Source organism: Lynx rufus, unplaced genomic scaffold, assembly GCF_022079265.1.
Source record: "Lynx rufus isolate CCGP_SWC_20201006 ecotype Redwood Valley unplaced genomic scaffold, mLynRuf1.p SCAF_10, whole genome shotgun sequence".
NCBI lineage: Eukaryota > Metazoa > Chordata > Mammalia > Carnivora > Felidae > Lynx > Lynx rufus.
The window spans coordinates 49,822,963-49,841,751 of record NW_025814824.1 but is presented as its reverse complement, the minus strand read 5'-3'; the positions used below and the strand labels follow the sequence as shown (position 1 = coordinate 49,841,751).

General features: G+C 38.6%; 1 pseudogene; it reads right to left on the bottom strand.

Annotated features, from left to right (window-relative positions):
- Nucleotides 1-7,737: 7,737 nt before the first annotated feature.
- LOC124505307 (uncharacterized) lies at nt 7,738-7,833 on the bottom strand (annotated as a pseudogene).
- Between the last annotated feature and the right edge of the window lie 10,956 nt (nt 7,834-18,789).

Below are 18,789 nucleotides of genomic sequence, written 5' to 3'. Positions count from 1 at the left end.
GCCATGAAATGCAAGACCCCCATCTTGGGGCTCTTCCCGAGATCACCTAGATTAGATTTTAATTCATACTTCTCACTTTACAAATGAGGAAGCTGAGTCCTTGAATGAAAAAGGGACTTCAAGTCTCATGTATCAAGTCAGCGTTGGCAAGACCTGGAGCCTGAACTTTGATCCTTTGACTGGATCTTATTTGGCAACCCATCTTCCCTTTTCTGCTCCCCTTTCGAAACTTGCTGTTAGGAAAGGACATCATAACCTCCTTGTAGATGCAGATATAGATGACTGATGAGTCTTCAATTTGTGTGTGTGTGTGTGGGGGGGATGGTATAATAATGAAATCTGATTACTGACAGCAATAAACAGAGGGGGCTGTAATTTGGGGGGCCCACGAACCCATTTTCAGTGTCTCACACTAGCCCTTCATGTTTTCTTACTTCATCATTATTTTTCCCCCTCCTTATACTGCTTAAGTAAAAAGAAATGTCTACTCAAGCATTAGCTGGAAGCATCACAGGGTTTGGTCTTCATGTTTTCAGACTATGAAGACCAATCATTCATTTATTTAACAAGCCTAACAAGATCTATTATCTCCAGATACTGCCTGAGTCCTGAGGTTAATAGCAATGAGCAAGACTCAGTTCCTGACCTGTTAAGTTTTTAGTGAGCAGTATCCTCTTTGTCCCCTGGCGTAGCAGAAGAGAAATCAGCATGAGATACATGTTCAGGAGTTCCTGGGTGAGTCTGTGTTATCTTGTTTTTTCTCACCTGCTCTTTTCAGAGACAGAAGTTCTTTTAGGAGGCATAAAATGTAAGTAATGATAGAATTCTTTCTCACTGTCATTTTTCTTGACATACATTCCAAATATGAAAGATGTTTCTAAAAGACATGACTTAATTCATTCTTCCTGATTTTTTGCCATGTATGTTGAACTTAAACTGAGGAGCAGAAATGCAAGCATCTTAGGAATCTCAAGACTCAAAAGGGATATGTAAATATTCCATATGCAAAGGAAAGCACAAAACAGACTGCATCTGGGATATTTTCAAAACCCACAGCCCACCATCTTTGTTACTGCAATATTTTGGTACTGTTTCAAACAATTTCTTCCACCTTGTATAATCGTGGCACTGAATAAATGTTCAACATTAAAACAGTTACTGCTTTTCAGCTCCAGGATGGCTGTGTTTCAGAATCGAGAGAAGCATGTGCCTCCTGGATGAAAGGTGTAATATAAATGCAACTTATTTCCATTTTAGGCAGAATTCCCAGGCTGGCATTTAGCAATTAAAAAAGCAAAGCTAAACAAGCCCAGGAGATCAACATTTTCTTTTCTTCCAACCCAAGATGCTCAGTTATTGTGGACAAAGAACTAGAAGGCTCCACTGTCCTTTGTTGACTCTTTGGAGCCTCTAAGGCAGCATAGGCAAGAAGTGAGAGAATTATTTTTTCATTTCCATTAATCAACGGAGAGTCTAAATGAAGAGGTACAAATGGCTCTTTCAAGAATTTGTCAAAGCAGAATTCACATTAGAAAAGATTTACTGATTTTCTCCTCCCTATTAAGTAATCTCTCTTGATATTTTCAGGTCTTTATCTTCTCTTCAAAGAGTACTCTGTCTGTCCTGGGCTTAGCTTTGCAAGGTGTATGGTTGAGTGGGAGATTATCTTCACAAGAAAATGTAGATTTACAAAAATATACTTCTGGGAGAGCATGCTTTAGGAAAATAGACATTTCCCTAACTCAAAGAAAAGAAACTCAACATTTTCAAAACATCATATGCTGGTGATTTCTGAGTGATGGATGAAAAGTACTCTCCTCTGAGAGATACAGTCTTCTCTGGATTCAGGACTTTGCTATGAGAATAAAGTTGTCTCCCAAACATTGCTACCTTTAAATATTCAGTATTGATTTCTGCCTATTCTCTCTCCCAAGTTCAAAGTTATGCACCCTTCGACTAGTGTGTAAGGTATCTGTACTTAGAAGGAAATGTGAGGTCTCCTTTCCAGGAACTGCTGTAATCTTCTCTCTAATTCTGTCAATATAATGAATCTAAGAACTCTAACCTTAAGGCCAAGTAATTTACCATTAGTGGTCTGTGTTTGGGGAAAACATACCAACTGAGAGATGACCATAGTTCTTGTCATCAAAACAAGTGCCTTGATTACAAGTGTATGACCTAAATTTCTCTTGAACACATTTTAAAATCTTTTATCTATAAATTTTCTCAGGATTAAACAATAGCAGAATGGGAATATGAATTAAGCCAAAGGAAAAAATCTTTCAAACATAGACCCTTTTATTAGCTTTCTAACATTTTTGATCTCCAGTGATTTACTAGGTACCTTAAACGTGAACTTGGTGTCAGTTCTTCCTCCAGCCTCAAGCCCAGGTGTTTTATTTGATTTTTTTTTTTTCTGGAGGGCAGAAACCCAGTACGCCATCTGTTAAAGGACACATTTGGACGATTACATACCCTGAGAAAGGCACATACAAATATTCTGTTACAACTGTTACTTCACAGTTAATACTTGTTGTCTGTCTGTTGCTCTCAGGCTTAATGACAGGTAGATTGAACAAAGCAGGCACTGGAGGACGTTGCATACACTGAAGCAATTGCTTGATGCAAAAGCACACTATCCTAAGTCTAACTAGAACCATTCTGTACAACCTTGTAATGGTAAACACATGACACTATGCATTTGTCAGAAGCCCACAGAACTTCACTGCACCAAGAATGGGCCTTACTGTGTGCAACTTTTAAAAAATCATTTAGGAGGTCAGTATCCCAGGATGCAATGGAGTATGGGACAAAAGACTCCAACAGCCTTCCATATGTATGAAACGGCATTGCTAAAGTGGCTGGGGGTGGGGGGTGGTGGGAAAGGTGCTGCTAATACCCACATGAAGCATTTCTAAGAGGAGGGACTTTGGCACCATGGACATACACAGTGTTTTCTCAGCAGCACCTGTATCAAAATCACTGGTGCAAATTTTTAGTGCTATTTTTTAAAGAAACGTGAAGCTATCTTCATTTCCAGAGATTCTGAGTCAGCAGCTGTTACATGGGTCATTTATTGAAGAGGTCAATGAATGTTAATATAACAAGGACCTAATAATAATCAGAGTCTTAATATTCATATAAAGTGGAGATGAATTATGCAGCAAGATTTTATATCTGTTTCTTCTTTTTCAGCTGGGTTTCAACCAGAAACCTATGTGAGTTACACATTCCCTAAGGCTGAATTGACTTGTTTATGTAATTGCCCTTTTTCTTCTCCAAGTTAAAATTTTTATGATGGAAAATACCTTTCTCCTTATTCTGTATTTTTCCTTCTATCAAGGCAAATTTCTGCATGCGACTGCAAGAGTTGGGGAACAGGCAAAGAATGCATGTTTTCGATTTATAAAAGCTATATAAAAAAGATTTTTGATATATGGGTGCCACTCCTTATAAATAATATCTGAGAAATTAAAATATTCAGACACATCAGGAATTTGGAATAGTTAAAAATGTGAAATATGTAGGGCTTCTTTTAATGATTTTGCAGTGGTAGGAGGTCATAAAAAAGATCAGACCCCTGAGAATGCAAAGCAAACTTCACAAACCACCCCCTCCTGGTTCTGGCGTTAATGATTCCAGTTCTTCTCAGTGGAAGTTTGTGTTCTTTAGTGATGAGGTCAAGGAGGAATTGGGAGATGATGGTCAAAAGTACTGTAACATTGGGCAGTACCTCTTCATAAAATCTTAGCCCCCCCAAATTTTTTTCTGTACCTATTACTCTTGAGATGGGGTTTTAATTTCAGACCATAGGTAAGGCATCACAAGATCAATTAAACCTCCAAAGTCTCTGCATCCAACTGGCCTATGATGGTCCCTGTGTTCTGTAGTAGACCCAAGGGGCCAAAAGAGAGGAGCTGTGGTGTTACCCTTGAACCATCTCTGGACTGTCCTAGGAGATATGGAAATAGCAGTTTGAGTCTTCTGAGAACTTTTCATTTATTGACACCTTGGTGTTATGTGAAACTGCACTCGTGATGGTATCTGTCTCCATGAAATTACTGTAGAGATGTGCTCTTGGAAATGAACGTATTTTTCAGAAACACACACACACATGCACACACTACATTAGTAAAGAGTCACACATGTTGTATACTACATTTTAACTTCTATATATGGTAGTGACTTTAGGAAATCTATTCAAGAAATCTGATTTTACAGTGAGGAAATTGAGATTCCAGGTGGGAACACAATGACAATACTTATTCCCATTAGCCGATGGGAAGGCAGGGGTTGAACCCCCAACACAGTGTACTTTCTCCCATAGAACAATGTATATGCAGTTATATGGATAGATGGATACAGACAGAGACATAGATATATACCTGTAATACAAAACTGGTTGGAAACACAATATTTAATAAATCTAGCATGAAGCAAAACTCACTAATTTTAGCTAGAGTCTAAGTTGTTTGTGTTTTATTATTTTTCTGTTCTGAGCACATACGTCTCGTAAATAAAAGCATTTAAAAGGCCAGATAATCTTGATTGTTTAATGTCATGACTGCTGAAAGGGGGCTTGAACAAATGCCTTTATCTCACACATCTCGTGTAAAACTTTGTGATCTTTACAATACACACTACAGAGTTTCGCCTGTGGGTAATGCTGTGTAAAGTTGTGTTCATTAATTGAAGGGATGGAATGCTGGAATCTCTCAATTTATTGTCAATAAGTGAAAACTGTTTCTCATTTCATCACAGAATAATATGGAGCTGCTATGTGGATGATTGCATCTCCATGTGATTAGAGGAAAATGTAAAGGAAGTATAATATTGTAATAAATGCCTACTAAATGCTAGTCAACTTCTATCCATGATCTCATTTAATCCTAAACACATCCTCACATTGTAAGAATATAGTCTCTACTTACAGGTAGGAGAATTGAGCCTTAGATCAAATAACAAGAAGAGCACAGTCAAGGTTGGAACCAAATTCTATATGACTGCAAAAGCCATCCATTTCTCATCCTATAGTCTATAGTAAAGAGACTTCATAATATGCTTTTCCTAGAACTCTTTTCGAATGTCTAAGTGCCTGGGTGGGTCATGAGAAGAAGGGGAAAAAAGGCAGAGTCAAATTCCCTGCAGATAAGTTTCTCATTCCAAATGGTACATACTATTCTTTCTTTGCCTGACTTCATAGTGCATCCCGATATTGTGCAACTCTATTCATCTCAAGACATATGGAAAGAGTTTTATGTTTTAAACAATTAGCCTTGACAGCACTACTGTTTCTTTCTTATTTAATATCCGTCAGCCCTGGAGCCCAGCCAGAATCTGTATTCCCTCTCCAAATTTAATTCTTACTCCTCGTACATATTACTTAGTTGTTGGGAGACAGTAACTTAATGGCATTTGTTCCTGTGGTTTAGGAACATCTGCGTTATGTCACTTTTTAGCTGACCTGCTTAGCTCAGAGGGAACAAAGTTCTTTGTCTAATGATCTTCCAAGGGCCCTTGTTATCGGTGATTTTGCTTTCCAGATCCTATGTTGTTCTGTAAATGTCATGAAATGACAAGATTTCCAGATATTAATCTGTTTCTGCTCAAAGAAGAACGGTGGTTATAAATATGGAAGGAACATAGAAAAAGGATATTGTAGAGGAGAAACTAGCAAAGTCATAGTTGTTGGTGTGGAATGTGTTGGTCTGGCAAGCTTAAAACAACAGGGGAAATGAAAACAAGGGTTACATTAGTGGGAAAAAATACATCTTCACGTTTTGTGTGATTTCAGTTGAACTCAATTCAATCAGTTTGGTTTGATTTAATTCAAGAAATGTTTCTTTGAGCCTTCAGTGAAGAGCAGGTGATATCCTGGATGCTGAAACAACTTTGGTTGCTTTAAGGTTTGGTGTGGCCAACCAAAATAGAACTAATAATGTGGGGTAGCTTTGAGAAAGTCACTTCACCCCCATGGGTGTCGGTATCCTCATCTGTTAAATGGTGATCTCTTCCAATCATTCACATTTGGTCACATTCCTTATGGCAAAGCTATGCTATAATTAAAAGAACACTTGTTTAAAAATTGGTGATTCACATTTTAATCCTGGCTCTGATACTATTTCATAAGTCACCCAGCTTATTTTGGGGGTCTCATCTAAGAGGTTAGAGAGACTGATTTCAAAGGTTCCCTTTTGACGGTCTAGTCCTGTGAGACTGGACATTATCTCATCTTGCCCATATTAACAGCTTGCATAGAGTACACAAATTATGAGGATGGTGTTGATATTGTTGTACCTAATTATTCCTTACTCAAAAGTGGTGTCCTGGTATGGTTTGTAAATTGTGACCACAGAGATATGCATCTGGTGCCAGTGGCAGAAAACATGGCCCCGTGACTGAAAGAAGAATGATTTTGAAAGTCAAAGATGTCAAGAAATGAATATCTCTGAATAAGAGAAGTTTCTGGCAAGATTTTAATTGGTGTGGGTTTTATGTTTGTCAGCTTGTGGCAAAGAAATATTTTATTGAACATGTGTCGAGCTCTGTTGTAGCATCTAGTACAGTTCACTGAACACTGTAGTTTTCCTCTTTGTAGTGCCTTTTCTGCATAAGGATTCCCCACCTGATTGACATCAGGCTCTGCCCCGTGACTTGCCCCAGCCAATAAAATGTGACGAGGAATTAGATGCCACCTCTGCATGGAAGTTTTAAGAGAGGCAGTGAATAATGACTGTGTTCCCTTTCTCTCTACCACGGGATCAACAATGTGCCATGGTGTGGGGCATCCATCAGCTTGGGACTCAGCATGAAAACACTGTGGAGCTGTCCTGTGATTATTTTAGTGTGATCAAGGACTAATCTTCTGTCATTGTAATCTATTAAGATTTCTTTTTCAGTTGCATTATAATCCAGTCTACCCTTGCTACTGGTGCTTGCTACTGAAATATAAAGTGGTGAGCAAGGCACATCTAACCTTGGGTCCTTTATGGATATTTCAGTCAAGCAAAATGTTATAGTAATGTATGATGTATATTACTGTAGAGGAAGTATGCATTGTATGCAGGACCTTGGGGTCAGGGAAGGCCATCTTGATAATATGCACTTAAGCTGACAGTTTATAAATGCATAGCAATAAAACTGGCCAAAGGCCAGGAAGAGGAAGAGGGTGTTGCAAACAGAAAGAATGTCACAGGTCATGGCATAAAGGCTAGAAAGCTCATGGGAGTTGGGAAACTCATTGTTGAATACAGCTGTAAGACAGTGAGGAGGGAACTGAGAATGAATGTGGCCTGTGAGATAACATCAATAATAATAATAGTGAGCATTTATTAACTTTGTGCTAAGTGCCTTACATACATTTTCCTCACGATTATTATCACCATTTTATACAAGAGGAAATTGAGCCAGAAAGAAGTTTAATAACTTGCCAGTAGCCACACAGCAGGAATGTGATTTTATCTGAAGGGCAATACGAAATCACTGAATGGTGTTACACAGGGGAGTCTCATGATCAGATTCACATTTTAGAAAGAGTCTCTGGGTGCAGCAGGTTCCCAACTCAAAATCCCCCTCTTGTGAGGACGTGTGGACCTCAATCTCTCTGCTCTTATCAGTGTGACTCCATTGACTAAAGGAGTCGGCAGGAGGGAAGATGATTGCCAAGGCACCACAGAAAAGGTCACCTTAAAACTGCTTCTTAAAAAAATTAATAAACTTTATTATTTTTTAATTGAGAAAAATATGGAATGGGTCATGAATTTGCACAGGGACCATGCTAACCTTCTCTGTATGTTATTCCAGTTTTAGTATATGTGCTGGCGAAGAGAGCACAGAAAAGGAGATGTTTGGAAGGAATAAGGATGGTATATGCAGGAAAGAATATATTGTGGGTCTCCAGAGCATTAGGATTTGGGTAATAGTTTTAATAACAATATAAAGACAATAAACGGATCCCCAAATGAGCTCTTGTACCTAGTTCAAATAATGGATATGATATTACATCAATATTTTGAGCATTTCAATTTACTTTTGAACATAAAACAGACAATTTAGTGGGTAGATTAAAGGCAAAGTCAAAAATCTTTAAAGCAGATTTTGTTAAGGACCCATGTATCCTTCCCTACCTGTTTACTGAGGTTGGATAATAGTGATCACAATTTGCATTTCTCTTTGTCATAAATAGAGAGACATATAGACCGAGGGGGGAAAGGGTCCTTCCTAAATGACAGTGACATCTCTGACAGGTGTTTTCTGTGAGTTGTTTTGTATCCATAAGAAGCCTCTGGAGACCTGGGCCTGACTGAAGAGGTCCTCAAGTCAAGATGCCAGGGTCTGTGATTTATATGAATGTTATTCAGGTCTTTGTAGGATCCCTTCTGTTTCAACGGAATTCAAAGGAAGAACAGTAGGTAATTTCGACATTTACCGTTTTGCTCCCTTTAACCTTCTCTATACCCTTTCCCCAGAACCCTGACTCTTTCTCATTCCTTTTCTTTCTTTTCTTTCTTCTTCCCCTTCCCCACCGATTCCCTTGACTAGTCTTTTTCCTCTTTTAAAATGGCCTCTGCAGAAAATAACATGCTAGAAATGAGCTGACTGCCAATATACATAGGAAGATTTATTGCAGCAGAGAAAGGATGTTATGAGACATCTCATATATTAATCTTTCCGTTTTGGTCTATAAAGACCCGAGTTTGGCTACTTTCACTTATATGCTTTTAAGGAGATAAAGTTAGGTCAGAACAGGAGATTTTGGGCGGGGGGTGGGGGGGCGTGATAGAGATTTACAGCTCAAGTGTCCAGGAATACGGGTCGGCTCTGCAATTGTGGCTTCTCTTTAACAGCCACAGGCACCGAGTCTTTCCAGGTACCATTTCCAGGGGCCAGCTTGGCAGAGGATTTTTAATGCCACTCTTTGCAAACAAACTGCCCTGCCAGGGAAATTGTCAGAAAAGATCAGTGCAGGTTTAGGGATGGTTTTTTGAAGTTTTCCTGAAATAACCAATAATGAGTTGCAGGCTTTGATAGCTCTTTTTATAGATCTTGCAGCAGCTGGATCAAAATCTAATGAAGATGTTTGCATCTGACAATGGCAGGCCTGCACATTTCTATCTTATTTCTTGAGTGCGCAAATGCATTTCATTTGGGAACATGAAAGGCATATTTAGTGACAACTGATGGTTCTTTGTTTTTTAATTCCCAATAATGTCTTCAGTAAGTGCTTTTGTTAACATTTTTGCATTATACAATAGGTGACACAGGAAGATAATCGGTGTGCTGAAAGCAATTAAAGAGTTTATATCCAACTTGTTCTGCCTATTAAATGGATCCATTCGGCATAGAAGCACATTAGCATCTTTACAGTGGAATGATTGTGGAAATAGGTTATTCACGGGGCTTGTGCATCTTCCTCCTGCTGCAATAAGACATATCTTCAAGATTGGAGAAGAGGAATGAGCCATTTTTCTCCCCTTGGAACTGTAAACAGAAGGAAAACTATTAATAGATGCTGTAGCTAATCCCAAGAAGCTGCAACCGAGAGATTAAATAATGTCGTGAAGAGAGAAAGCCGGAATGCAGGGAGGGGAGGGAGGGAGGAGGAGGAGGGAGGCGGGTTCCCTGATTACTGTGCTGCATTAGACAAGGACAGACTGAAGGACTCCAGCTGATCATGGGGTTGACTGGGGACTCCTGTTTTCAGCAAAGAAAATATCTCTTCCCCTATTGCTTGAGAGCTGTTCCAATGGGAAGATTTATGGGTTTTTTTTTTTTGTTTTTTTTTTTTTTTTAAGTAGTAGTCAAGATGATTTTAAGTAGGATTTGGATGCCATGGAGATGCAGCTGAGCTAAAGGGGCGGATGGATGTTTTGAGCAAAAACTTGTGCTTTGTGTTTAAAAAGCCCCATGGAAGTAGGAGGTCTTTGGGTAAATTCACCATTTGAGCCTGGGACCCCGTTTGTAATGCCACAGAGAATGTATTCTAACAAGAGGGATTGGAATGTAATTAAATCTTGTGCCTGGCATATTCAAAATGATTAAATGTCCCCGGGTTTTCTTCCTATGAATACTCTTGGACTTTTGCTCCTCATCTCTTCAATGTATGCATGCTCACCGGGAGGCGTTGTGAGTCAGCGGCTGTGCTGAGAATCAGCACTTCTTCGTATCTTCACACACACTGTGAGGTTGGCATTACTGATACGGTTTGGTACTACTCAAAGTGTGGTCCGTGGACATCCTCCTTATCACCATGACGTGGAAACTTATCAGACATGCAAATTCTCTGAGTCTGCACTAGACCTAATACATCAGAATCTCTAAGGGAGGGCCCCTGAAATATGTCTTAAACTGGGCCCGAATTATATCTCCTCGAGCTTAACAAGCCCTACAGGTGATGGCTATGCCCACGAACATTTGAGAAGCAGTGTTTTATTGTTGGGAATTCTGAAGCTCAGAGTGGGTGGGTGCTATGTTGAGGTCACGCACTTTCTGAGAAACGGAGTTGAATTCTGGCTTAGGATTTCTTATTATGTTCCAAGCTGGGATCTCTTATTGAATCATTAAAATACCTGGTCAGCCCCTCCTGGGGTCAGGAGCATGCTTGGTCTCTGCAGATGGTCTTTCATTAGGGATTATGACTGAGGATGCTTGGCATCTATGACTGACTTGAGCTTTTGTTTCTCTGCTAGAATAAATTCTATTGTCTCAGCCAATGCAGTGAGCTTCTGAACCAGGCCTGACCCACTCGCCACCCTTCTGGTGTTTAGAGATCAGGAAAACTCAGTGACTGGCAGGTGGGCCAAAGGATGAGAGTGTGGCACCCATTTATTTCACCTACAGAAACCCTGTGGAGAGAACTGACTGTTGACTGTCTCTCGACATTTTTATATCTATTAAGCTTGGGGTGAAAGAATAGCTCCTGGCATGTTATAGAAATAAATCAAATTTATTTGTGACTGCAGATCATTAAATATCAGTAGCAAATTGACATAGATCAAGGGACTCATTGGGTGCATGAGAATATAGGCCAGCACATGGGGAAGGAGGCCTATGGATGTCTGGCCCTGTTGTCTATCATTCTCCATGCTTGAATAAGCCTTAGCTCAGGCTTTTGGTATTCAGGCGGTGTGGAGCCTCAGGAAGAGCTGGGTGCTTATTTGGATATGACTGCTTTTACTGACATCATTTTGCTCTCTCTTCACCCATTTTTGCCCTTTTTTGGGATATCATTTGGAAGTCATGACCCAGCACTTTAAATATGTTATTTCACTCAATAAAGGCAGGCTTTCAAAACAAAATTAATGCTGTTATTTGGCAGCTGATACCGTGACTAAAGGGTTTCAAGGAGGGAGTATGTTAGAGGAAACGAGCTGTAGTATCTTACAAGCTGAGGTTCCAACCTTGGGTCTGCCAACCTGATAGTCTGTATGTCCTTGGGCCTGCTGCTTTTAACCTCTCTGAGCAGTTGTTTCCTTCTGTAAAATAGAGAATGTTTTCTAGCTCACAGAGTGATTACATGGATTAAACATGGGGCAACCGTATAATCAGTTTGCCCAGGACCATCCAGGTTTACACTCGTTGACTTGATGTAATTATTTATACCATTCCCTTTGAACTCTGAACGTGTCCTGATGTGGATGATAAATTACACAGTCACCCTAATTAAATAAGATAATGTATGTAATGTGTCATGTCCCAGCGGTATTCAGTGAATGAGAGCTATTCGTTGAAATACTGCATCTGGAAGCCAGTCATACTTCCCACCGCACTAGACTTAGTTTTCCTCCTTGCAAAACGAACGATGAGGCATGCAGGGCTGTGCCTATCTGTGCCAGGGGGTGTGACAAGCCTGGGCTTCCCTGTGCCACTCCTTTACTCTGTGACACTTCTTAGGTCAGGAACAGCAAGAGCCTGGGCTGAAACTCACCAGTCACTTCTGCAGAATCAAGTGTTGCTGTCACCTAGGGATAACTGGGGTCACTGGTGTGGTGTTTTGGAGCTTTTAGAAGAAAACCTACGTACAGCAAGGAAGCTTATTCTATTTATGAGTATTCACTAATGCCTGGTGCTCGAAGTCTCTGAACTCAAGGTGGGCAGTGTTTGTCACATGTTACAAACGAGGGGTCCCAGACTCAGAGAAGTTAAGAAACATTTTTAAAGTCATACATTTGATAAGGGGAGAAGCTAAAGTTAAAGTCTTTTTTTTGTCTTCTAGCCTCTTTCCACAGTAATGCTCAAATGCCATTAATGAAGAACAATTCTAACATCACCTGAAATGATGAGTAATACCAATCAGTTTAATATCATTCTTGGCTTCCTATCTTTGGCAGGTGGAGTAGAAAACACTCTGTCTCAAGGAAGGAGGATATTTCTAAAACCAACCTGCCATTTCTCTGATCTTAATGTTTCCCCCCCATATGCCCATCATAGATTCGGCTTTTCAGAGATCATTGAGCATCCCAGATATTAATTGCTGCTATCCTGTTGCCTCTGCCAAACACCCCCAAATTAGGATTATTAGAAAGCAGAAGGTCTGATCTGGGCTTGATGTGGGAGCTACTAATGGACGAAATGAGAAGAAGAGGAGAAAGGGGGAAGGCAGGGATGGCTGTCAGATCAGACCCGTCGCTCTATAGACAGATGGAGACTTTTTGGAGAAGCCCATTCTTGCCACTTCCCTAACCATTTTAGGTTAATTCTGACCTGCTTTAGGTAGATAAAGATAAATGTGAATTTTAAATTATATTTAATCTTCATTAAAGTAATTATCTCTCTTAATGAAGAATTTGCTGGGTTGTGGTTGTGCAATGGAGTATAAAATCCTAAGTGAATAAAATCAATTTCATTTTCAGGCTAGCTTTTCTGTCCATTAATAAACAAGGCACAGAAAATATATTTGCTCAGACTCATGCAGCCGGCTCATGGCTTAGGTGAAGCCAATACCACTTACAGAAGCAGGAAAGTTGGCTCTCCATTCCTCACCCTTCATTTTTCAACCTAAAAGAAAGCTTCCACCCTAGGAAAGTTCCATGAGTTTCCATATTGGGGCTGTTTACTGGGTCCAGCAGTGAGACCACTGCGGGTAATATCTCACACCCAGACGACTGCTCTAATGGAACAGTGTTTGTGTGGCACGGTGTATTTCATCTAAGTGCTCTGGTTTATTAATCACATAAGTATGAATTAGACTCTGGCATGCTTATGTTTCCTAATGTATGAAAATTGCTTATTTATTTCCATGCTGTTACAACGGAAAGAAACAGACTGGTTCTAAATAGCAGTGTACTGTAGTGTGAAGCAATTAAGTGAGTTATGCATGCCCTTCAGGAAGAGGGTAATGGGGACTTGGTGCCAGCCAGTCCTCATCGCTGCTGGGAAAAGGGAAAAGGACATGTCACGGAAGAACAGAGACTTGTCCCTGTTTCAGTGCAAACGTGAGCTTATTATTGTAGTTCAGTCTTAAGATTTAGCTCCTGTGAACTTGCTGATTGGCTCCGTTGAAACTTCTGAAAAAAAAAAAACATACAAAAGAGCTGAAAAGAGCATCACCCGCGGGAAGGTACGAATTAAAGATGTTGATGACACTTTACCTCTCTTTCTTTTAAGGCACGACTCTCCTCCTAAAACTTAATAGTAACAGATGCAAAACACCCCCAAAACCATAGTGTCCACATACCATCAGCCCTGCTGGCTGAGGCAGCTAGAGAGCTGTGGCAGGAGCAGCTCTACACTTCCTTTCATTTTTTACATATGAGGAACCTGAGACCTAATGAAATTAAACAACCTGCCTACAGTTACATAGCTCGTAAGTGACAGAGATGGGATCTGAACCCCAAGTGGCCTGGCTCTAAAGTCCATGCTCTTAACTGCCATGCTTCCTTGATTCTATTGTTTTTGTGTGGCCGAGGTTACATCACTGAACCCCTCAGAACTTTGGTCCCTTTGTCTGTAAAATGGGGAGGTAACATTTACCGAGGTCCTACTCAGGTATCATGCTAGGCTCCTCATAGATGTCGTTGCACTTGACCTTTACCATTACGTTAAGGTAGACCAATTCTCTTCATTTAGTATCTGAGAAAACTGGCTCAGAGATATTTTGTAGCTCCAGGGTCACAAGGAGTGTGAGGGATGGAGCAAAGTGTTGGACTCCAATTCACCTGTTCTAAAGCTTGCATTTCTTTTATTATGTTATGCTATAGGGCTCTGAGGAGGTCATATAAGATGATGGATGTGAAAGCACCGAACACTTCCGGGCACATTAAACTCCCAGTAAAAGTTAGCTCTGCAAGTGCTTGGCAAATTGTATAGAAATGTTTGTTATTATTGTCACTAGCTTGGTCTGACAGAGGAAAGTGTTCTTAATGGGAGGATGTGCCCTGTAGGAGGCCGAGCTATTAATAGCCAGTAGTGATGTTTACTGCACTCACTTATGAGACTTTAGTTCAGAAAGTTCTCAAATAGAAAAAGCTGATCTAAATTGCTTAATCACAAAATGACAGACTGCATTTCTCCTGAGTTATCTCCTAAAGACATGACTTCTGTGGCTATCAAGGAGCTGAAAAGGCAAACTGCTTTTTGATCTTTGTTTTCAATTCAGAAAATAACACAGAACTATATAAAGGACACTGCAACAAACATCATGTACTCACTAACCAAGGTGAGTACATTATAGGTAATATTTGTTTCAAATGATGGAAAAAAGAAGTAACCACAGATATATTCCCCTTATCAGAAAATAATACCTTTCTCTTTTCGTCTTTGTTTCCTTTTATCCAACTGCATCATAAATTTTATGAATATCCAATCCATATTTTTTACTCTTTAATTAATATGTATGTGACCACAAACAGTAGATGATATTGTTTTAAGTACTTCCGTAAATAGTAATGTACTTCAACTTGCTATTTTCATAATCAATCTCATGTGGGTGAGATTTAACCATGTCAATACACATATGTCTAGTTTAATCACTAATTGCTGTATAGTATTTCATTCTCTGAATATGCTGAAATTTATCGATATCTGCTTTAAACATTTGAATTACTTATGATTTTGATCATACTAAATCGAATGCTGATTTTTAGCTTACATTATTTGGACTGTATAAATGTTGCTCACAGCTGAGTCATTCTCATTTCTCATTTCAAGAATTCTCATTTATTTTTCTCTCGGTAATATCATTCCTAGATTCCTTGGCCCTCTTGTTTGATCTGTACTGGACCTGCTGTTTTGCTGTCCTCCCAGATTTATCTTTATTATCATCCTGGGAATCCGCTTCCCTTCTCTCCTGTTGGCCTGTTCTAGGTCCCGGATCTTCCTCTCCCTGTGAAAGATTGTCTGTTGTATATGCAACATCACTGTCATGCTTCTTTTTTTTTTTTTTAATTTTATTTATTTATTTTGGGAAAGAGAGAGAACGTGAGTAGGGGAGGAGCAGAGGGAGAGGGAGAGAAAGAATTCCAAGCAGACTCCATACCCAGCACAGAGCCCCACCATGGGGCTCAGTCTCACTAGTTTTGAGATCATGACCTGAGCCGAAATCAAGAATTGGATGCTTAACTGACTGAGCCACCTAGGCGCCCCTCTCATCCTTTTTTATATTTTCCTCTGCATTGCATGGCAGGAGCTTGAAACTCCATTTTCCAGAATTCTTCTTCTCATAATTTTGGGTTAAAGTCTACAAAACAGAAGTATTTTCATGAACTTTTTTTAGAAGGCAGAATAGAAGACATTATTCTCTAGTGGCAGTCACATGTAGACTATAGGTAGAAATGGGAAGCTCTTGGGGCAACTGGGTGGCTCAGTTGGTTGAGCATCTGACTCTTGATTTCAGCTCAGGTTGTGATCTCACAGTTTGTGAGATTGAGCCTTGCCTCGGGCTCTGCACTAACAGCACGAAGCCTGCTTGGGATTCTCTCTCTCCCTCTCTCTCTCTCTGCCCTGACCCCTGTGCACATGTGTGCGCTTTCTCTCTCTCCGTCTCAAAATAAATAAATAAACATGAAAGAAAAAAGAAATTGGGAAGCTCTTGAGAATCACCCTGGGGGATGCAAGTAACTGAAATGAAATTCCTACCACTTTCTCTGAAACCCACTTTCCCAGCATTTTCATTGGTTGTGTAATTTTCTAATTCCCTTTATTAAAGCCTTTCTACTTTGTATATCTACACTGTTTTTTTGATTGACTACTGTATTTTGTTTGAACACATTCTCCAGTAGTTAACCTCACAAATGATTAACAGTTTGCCTGAGTATAGAATTCAAGATTGTAAATATTTTTACCTTGGAATGTGTAAGGTATCCATATACTGTCTTTTAGACTTCATTTTGTTATGGTTAAAAAGTGTAAGCCTGGTATTCTGATTCTTGATTCTTTACATGTGAAATTTAGCCTCTGTACTCCCCCTACCCCCACCCAGGAACTTATAAAATCTCTCATAATTGCTGGTTTCTATACCAAAGATGTTGTGTGTTCATATGAGCCTCTCAGGCACTGTACCAGGCAATCAGTGGTCCTCTACCATTGTCTGCTCTGTCTTTATGTCACCTCTATTAACCAGATGTTTGTGATCCTGGCTTGGTCCTTGTACTTACTCATTTTTCTCCTATCAGAAAAATTACTTTTTTCTTTTTAATTTTTGAAAGTTATATTTGATTTTATCTTAAAACATTTATGCTGCTTTAACAAAATTGGTAATTGAGGATATTTAACACAACGTATTGATGATATATTTAGCAATTTTATAGAACTGTTTCTAATATTTTCTATGAAGTTCCTTGGATTTTTTATGTCTCTCTCTATATTTTTGCCTACATATAATGGCAATGTTTTCTCTTTTCCTCTCCTCAATTTTTATCTTTCTTACTTTTTTTTTTATTGTTTAGGGACTTTATTACATGTTGACTACTCATGATAAAAACAAATATCCTTGCCTTATCCTAGTGTTTGTGGGAGAATTTATATATTCTCATCATTTAATATGTGATTACCTTTTGCTCTCTTTGATTGAGACCCTTTGTAAATTTAAGGACATCTCATTCTAAGCCTAACTTACTATTTATGTCAGCATTTTTTTCTTTTGCACTTACTGAAATGGCTAGTTTTCATTCTTTGTATTATAGTTCATGTTGTGATTCTTATTTTTCCATTTTTTAAAATTTATTTTTATGAAATAAAGACCTATTTCTGAAAAACTATTTTAGCCTGGCATTTTATTAAGAGATACTTTTTACTTTCACTTCATTCTTTGTGACTTTTAAAAATCAGGTTTTAGAATATTTTACTTTATATAATCAATATTTTTTAATGAAAATTATCAAGTTTAAAATTTTTTGACTTAATTTTTTGTAGTAATACTATTACTAAAGATATTTTAAATATAACTTATCACTCTTTTTAAGTCCTTAGCATATTTTTACTTTTTTCTTTTACCTTTGGTCAGTCTTCCCAGAAATTTGCACATTTTATTGGTCTTATTGGGGAAAAATGCTTTTTTAAAAAAATGTTATTTTCTTGAATTTTGTTTTGAATTTCTTTTTTTTTTCTCATTTATTTTCTGCTAATTTTACCAGATTAGCTTTTATTTTTTTTTTGGTAGTTGCTTTAAATGATAAATTGATTTACTGTCACTATTTTTTTTTTAAAGGAATACATTTAGAGCTACATATTTTCTCCAAGAATTTCTTTGACTGCATTATAGAATTTTGAAGTAGGGACTTTCTTTCTTTAAACTAATTTCAGAATATTTAAAAATCTTTCTTTGTAATTTCATCCTTAATTCATGAATTAGACGATGTTTTTTAAGTATCTACAAGTTAATTTTAAAAAAAATAGAATTTATTGTCAAGTTAGCTAACATATAGTGTATACATTGTGCTCTGGGCTTTGGGAATAGATTCCCATGATTCAGCACTTATATCCAACACCCAGTGCCCTCCTCAGTGCCCATCACCCATTTTCCCCTTTCCCCAGCCACCCCCAACAACCCTCAGTTTGTTTTCTGTATTGAAGAATCTCTAATGATTTGCCTCCCTCTCTGTAACTATTTTTTTTCCCTTCCCTTCCCCCATGGTCTTCTACTAAGTTTCTCACATTCCACATATGAGTGAAATGTATGATATCTGCCTTTTTCTGACTTATTTCACTTAGCATAATACCCTCCAGTTCCATCCATGTTGCTACAAAAGGCCATATTTCATTCTTTTTCATTGCCCAGTGCATATTTATATATGGACATACATGTATATGTATACCACATCTTCTTTATCTAATCAGTTGATGGACATTTGGGCTCTTTCCATAATTTGGCTACTGTTGATAGTGCTGCTATAAACACTGGAGTACATGTGCCCCTATGAATCAGCATTCCTGTATCCTTTGGATAAATTCCTAGTAGTGCTATTGCTGGGTCGTGGGGTAATCCTAGTTTTAATTTTTTGAGGAACCTCCACACTGTTTTCCAGAGTGGCTGCACCAGTTTGCATTCCCACCAATAGTGCAAGAGGGTTCCCCCTTCTCCACATCCTCGCCAACATCTGTTGTTGCCTGAGTTGTTAATTTTAGCCACTTTGACCTGTGTGAGGTGATATCTCAATGTGGTTTTGATTTGTATTTCCCTAATGATGAGCGATGTTGAGCATCTTAATTTACTTTTTCTAAGAGTATGTTTTTTATTAAGTAGAATTTAGAGTTAGATAAGATCACTAATATATTTATTTTGGTTGAGTTTTTCTATGTGTGATTTATTTTCTAATCTATTTTTTAAAATGTTTTCTAAATACATTTGTTAGA